Source organism: Hemibagrus wyckioides, linkage group LG06 (assembly GCF_019097595.1).
Source record: "Hemibagrus wyckioides isolate EC202008001 linkage group LG06, SWU_Hwy_1.0, whole genome shotgun sequence".
In the NCBI taxonomy this organism is placed as follows: Eukaryota; Metazoa; Chordata; class Actinopteri; order Siluriformes; family Bagridae; genus Hemibagrus; species Hemibagrus wyckioides.
This window is the reverse complement of record NC_080715.1, coordinates 31,013,812-31,019,330: the sequence shown is the minus strand read 5'-3', so window position 1 is coordinate 31,019,330 and position 5,519 is coordinate 31,013,812. Positions and strand designations below refer to the sequence as shown.

The window sequence follows — 5,519 nt, the reverse complement described above, 5'->3', positions numbered from 1 at the left end:
GTGTGTATATATATATATATATATATATATATATATTAATATATATATATATATATATATATATATATATATAAAATATAAAATCTGCACATTTGAACTACTGTTTACATGAAATTTGTGGGGAAAATAAAATAAAATGGTGAGTGACATCAGTTTTTCTATATTAGCTTTCGACTGTCTTGTTCAATTCCTCAAAAAATAACGTACTGTTTTCTCCCATAGTTCAGTGTTGCTCATACTGGTAATAGTGGTATTGTTATTTACTGTTCAGTTAAACTTGCTGAAGCTAAGTACATTTCTAAGGAGCATGATAGATCGATAGCATTGCTGTTATAAAAATGTAAAACCCTCTTGTTCCTTTATTCTTGCCTTCGTTTATAGGATTAGGATTGGTGGAGCAAGCTGGAAAGAGCACCATTAACTTTATTTCACCTGTAAGTTTTGGTTGAAATGGTTCAAATAATTCTCACTTGCTGATGTAAAGCTAATGCTAGGCAGGATGTTAAAACAGATTATGTTTAGCCATTGTGCTTTCCAACTATTATCTAGATTAACTAGATAACTTCCAAGTAAACACAGCTCAGTTGAAATGTTTTAGGAAATGTAACACGAGTGAAATGAAGCTGTAATTAAGCAATGAGAGAGATGACCAATGAGAAACTGGGACTTGGCAAGGAAAAAACAAAGGCACATGCTCTGAAAATGGAAGGGTTCAATGCAGAATGGTGCTATACAAACGAGAACAGGATGCCAGTGTAGCCTGTGGTCCTGATGAGGTGAAGAACCCTGCTGACTGTGAGGGCTCATGGGTGGCTTTCCCATGCAGAGGACCAAGAAAGTGAGGAAGTGTACCAAGGCTGTGCTGTTTAAGACGCAGCTGCACTGGGCAGGGCAAATCTCCAGGATGGTGAGCTCATCATAAAGACTATCTAGAGAAATCCCTTGGTACCTGATACACCATTCAGCAAGTTGCCTCCTTCTCCTCCTGCTTGAGCACACATGCAGGGCTGGTCGTGAGGAATAAAGAAGTCTGAGGAAGAACCATAACACAGCAGCACCAAATCCCAGAACAGACTTTCCCTTTGTGGGCCTGTCCTGCATAAGCCTCGTTACCAAGCAGCAAGATGCTTTCCTTAGTCTCTGATCACAAACTTGACTCACCTCTGGAATGGTTACCTTTAATGTAATCAGACAAATCATTTTTACGTAAAAATTTTTTATCTACAGAGTTAGCCTAGTAAGCTGTGACTGTAATGGAAAATTTTGCATAACACAACATAGAAACACTGATGAAAGGAAAGCCAGCTATATGCACCACTTCATAGACAACAAATGTATCCAGTTTTAATGTTTATCCTGGCTTGTAGTGCAGCAGACTGTAATCATCCATCCATTCAGCCATTTTCCGTAGCACTTATCCTATACAGGGTTTCAGGGAGCCTGGACTCTAATCCAGGGGGCTCAGGTCACAAGGTGGGGGACACCCTGGGTGGGGTACCAACCAATCCATCACAGGACAAATTCACACACATTCTTGCACACTACGGACAATTTAGAGATGCCAGTCATCCTGCAATGCCTGTCTTTGGTCTGGGGCAGGAAACTGGAGAACCCAGAAGAAATCCCTAAAGTGTGGAGAGAACTCCATTTAAACTCCACACACACAGGATGGTGCCAGGAATTGAACCCTCAACCCTGGAGTTGTGAGAGACACTGTATTGCCAAAGGTTTTTTGAACGGATCTCTTAATGCTTCAGCTTCATACCAAGACATTTTGGACAATTGCATGCTCCCAACTTTGTGGGAACAGTTTGGGGATGACCCCTTCCTGTTCCAACATGATTGCACACCAGTGCATAAAGACATGGATGAGTGAGTTTGGTGTGGAGGAACTTGACTGGCCTGCACAGAGTCCTGACCTCAACCCTATAGAACACTGCGAGCCAGACCTTCTCATCCAACATCAGTGCCTGACCTCAACCCTATAGAACACTGCGAGCCAGACCTTCTCATCCAACATCAGTGCCTGACCTCAACCCTATAGAACACTGCGAGCCAGACCTTCTCATCCAACATCAGTGCCTGACCTCACAATGCACTTCTAGAGGAATGGTCAAAAATTCCCATAAATACACTCCTAAACCTTGTGGAAAACCTTCCCAGAAGAGTTAAAGCTGTTATAGCTGCAAAGGGCGGAACAACTCCATATTACATTCATGTTCATGTAAAGGCAGACGTCGCAGTTTTGGCCTGGCTTACAGTCTCCGCTCTAATTCATCAAGGCTCTACACAGAACATTTTGACCAGAGTTTAGTCTAAAGGTTTAGATGAGTCTGAGACCACAAATGCATGCTGGTGAATTTTGAAACTGAAAAGCCAGGAACTTCTGCTTTTGTGGCTCCCTTTCTGCTGTGGGCAGTCTCATGTCTCAGTCTCATGTCATAACCTTTCACCTGGATATACTGCAGACTTGAGTATAAATAATTGCTTCTGTAATCAGAAAAGCCTTTTCTGCTCAGTACTGAACATCCTTTTAGCAGACTTAGTACTGTCTTACTTTACAGAATACTGCTGAAGAAGGATAATGATCACAATATCCATGTCACTTAAATGAGGGTGGATTCTTTCAGAGTCTGGTGCCTCTCAAGGTTTCTTCCTTGTGTCGTCTCCAGGAATTGTTTCTCTTTGTTTCTTTATATTAGGGATTTAAATAAATAAATAAATAGACAGACATCTGGAGCCACTCTGTGACAGGTTTGTACTTTTTATTAAAAAAAAAACAAAATAAAAAAAAAGACTGGTATTTTATGGTCATTTAAAAATAATGACCATTATGTCCCATAATATCCTTCCTTCCTTCCTCATTCTACCATATTCCCTTTCCTAATTCTTTTGCACTTCCTTCATATTTTTCTTTCCCCATTCTGGATTTTTTTTCAGGAAGCACAATCAAAAGTCTAGGAAAGTAGGACGAAACAGGAAGGAAATGTTTTCTGCTTTCCTTCCTTTCTTTCTTCCCTTCCTTCCTTCCTGGCCTCATTCATTTTCTTTCCTTTCCTTTCTTCCCCTCTTGTCTTTCCTTCAATCGTTTCTTCCTTGTGCAGTTCCTGCCTGTCTTCCATTATTCTTCCTTCTTTTCTTCCATTAACTAATGTCCTTTCCTGTTTTCTTCTTCTTTTTGTTTTTCCTCCATTTATTTCCTCATTGTTGTCCTTTCTATCTTTCTTTTTCATTATTTCTCCCCTCTACCTTACTTTCTTTTTTCCTTTATTCCTTCTTCCATCTTTTTTTCCTTCTTTGACTTCATGTATTACGTTAATCCTTCCCTTTTTTGGCTTTATTATTTTTCTTTTAGTCGATCCCATGACACACACACGCACGTTATTTTGCCCCTGCAGGAGCACTCTGTTCCCATCGTGGTAGTCATCAGCAGCTCAAACCGCTGAACCGTGTGTGTGTGTGTGTGTGTGTGTGTGTGTGTGTGTATATATATATATATATATATATTAGTGTGTGTGTGTGTGTGTGTGTGTGTGTGTTTGGCTGTGCACGCGCTGTGAGCTGCCACTGCAGGGGAAGACGATGGGACAGGAGGGAGCGCCAAAATCAACCGAGTATCTCTGTCCTGCATTAACATTCCGCTCATGAGAATCGGCGTGTGCTCGAGCGCAGTCGGAGAGACGGAGTAACACACCCACCTAGTGACACACGACAGCAAGAGCGGAGGAAGGGTTCGGCTCGGTTCGGCTGGGCTCGGTTCTCTGAATCCGCCAGTCGTGTCGTGATACCAGGGCCAGGGAGGGACTCGTGGATTCGTCTCCAGCGTTGCCTGACTTTCACAACAGTGTTGCGTTTGGATGTTTTTTTTTCTTTCTTCTGGTTCATCTTTTTTGCCCAATGCGCACTTTATCCCTCGTGATCACTTCACCGACGCGCACGAGGTAAGCCACGTTCTCCTCGCGCCTCATTTCTAACACACGCACGTAACCAATCACATTTTCTTACTGTGACTAAGCAAATATCTGCAGACTGGTGTGGCTTTGCAGCGTGGCTCTGCATTAGTACAGGATCATGTGTGTGTGTGTTTTCTTTTTTTGCACTGAGTAGAGGACCTAGAGTAGGATCATGGGCAGGACAGATGTTTATCATGCCAGGGCTAGATTCTGCTCCGTGATGCAGCAGTAAACAGCTCACAGGATGAGGGGAATTCCCAGCGCACAGCTGCGGATGCGCACACGGAGCAGTCGGAGAAATAACACGCGTTAAATGCGCCAGTAACGTGAACGCCGATGCGTGCGTGTCATTCCGCGCTATGGCGTCCGATAAAGACGCCTTATCAGCCTCTTATGAAGGAGGATCCGATGTGCGCTCCGGTTCACTTTATTTATGACGTAATACTCTCCCCAGTGCCGAGTAATGAAAACACCTCGCCGTGGTTCAGTGGACCTTTCATTTATACAGAAATACTGATGCTCATGTTTAAACAATCGTGGTCTTATATCTTTATTGTGCTCAAGGAGCTTATTATTAATATTATTATTATTATTATTATTATTATTATTATTATTATTATTACGTTGTAAAAATGCTGTCAAATGTAACCCTGTTTAATTTCTGTAACCCAGTGCAATGTGACAAACGTGACCGAGAAGGACTACTTTAACTATGCTTCATTTTAAAATATCTATCTATCTATCTATCTATCTATCTATCTATATAATATATATATATATATATATATATATATATATATATAATTATAATAATAATAATAATAATAATTTTTCCTTTTGATTTTCTGGAATATATTTAGCTGTTTTGGCCTAAATCCATTTTATTTTAAATCTATTTTTCATATATTAAAATTAGTTTGCTAAAAGGCCTGTGTGATATAATCCACTTCATTATAAACAGCAAAAAAATCAACTGCATCACATTGAGCAGGATCGGTTCATTCTATTCATGTGCTAACCACCCAAAGAATTAAATACCTAAAGCATACAAACTGATCATATTATGATAATTATATGATTATTATCAATCACCACAAAATTCAACACGCCAGTAATTCATTCCTTCATCTTCAGTCTGGGTCATGGTGGATCTGGAGCCTGTCCCGGGAAAGCCTGGCCACCAGCTGGGAATAAATCAATGGAAATGACAAAAACACAAACTACTAAGCAGTACGTTTCTCTCAGTTACAGCATCATGGTGGTTGCACTTATTATTCAGTCATGGATATGTTTCACTGCTTTCTGGGAACTGACCCGAATGCCGAGTTCTGAATACGACTTAAACCAAGCACTGGGTTCTGGGTGGAAACGTGGCTGCAGTGTTTGTATTAAATGCCTGAAAGGATGAAAGCAATATGAAAATAACTCAGGATATTTAACGAGTGTAGTGTTAGGAGGAGTGTGACAATACCTATCATAATTCAATTCAATTTTATTTTATTTGCATAGCACTTTTAACAGTGGACATTGTCACAAAGCAGCTTTCTAGAAATATCTAAAATTGAA

At 40.5% G+C, this 5,519-nt stretch overlaps 1 protein-coding gene across 2 annotated transcripts in view; it reads left to right on the top strand.

Annotated features, from left to right (window-relative positions):
* Window positions 1–3,540: 3,540 nt before the first annotated feature.
* The window catches only part of hecw2a (HECT, C2 and WW domain containing E3 ubiquitin protein ligase 2a), a 38,387-nt gene continuing 36,408 nt past the window's right edge, over window positions 3,541–5,519 (top strand). For both annotated transcript variants that reach the window (XM_058392881.1, XM_058392879.1), the window contains exon 1: window positions 3,541–3,941. The gene's annotated coding sequence lies outside the window, so the exon portion shown is untranslated. The remainder of the gene's footprint in view (window positions 3,942–5,519) is intronic.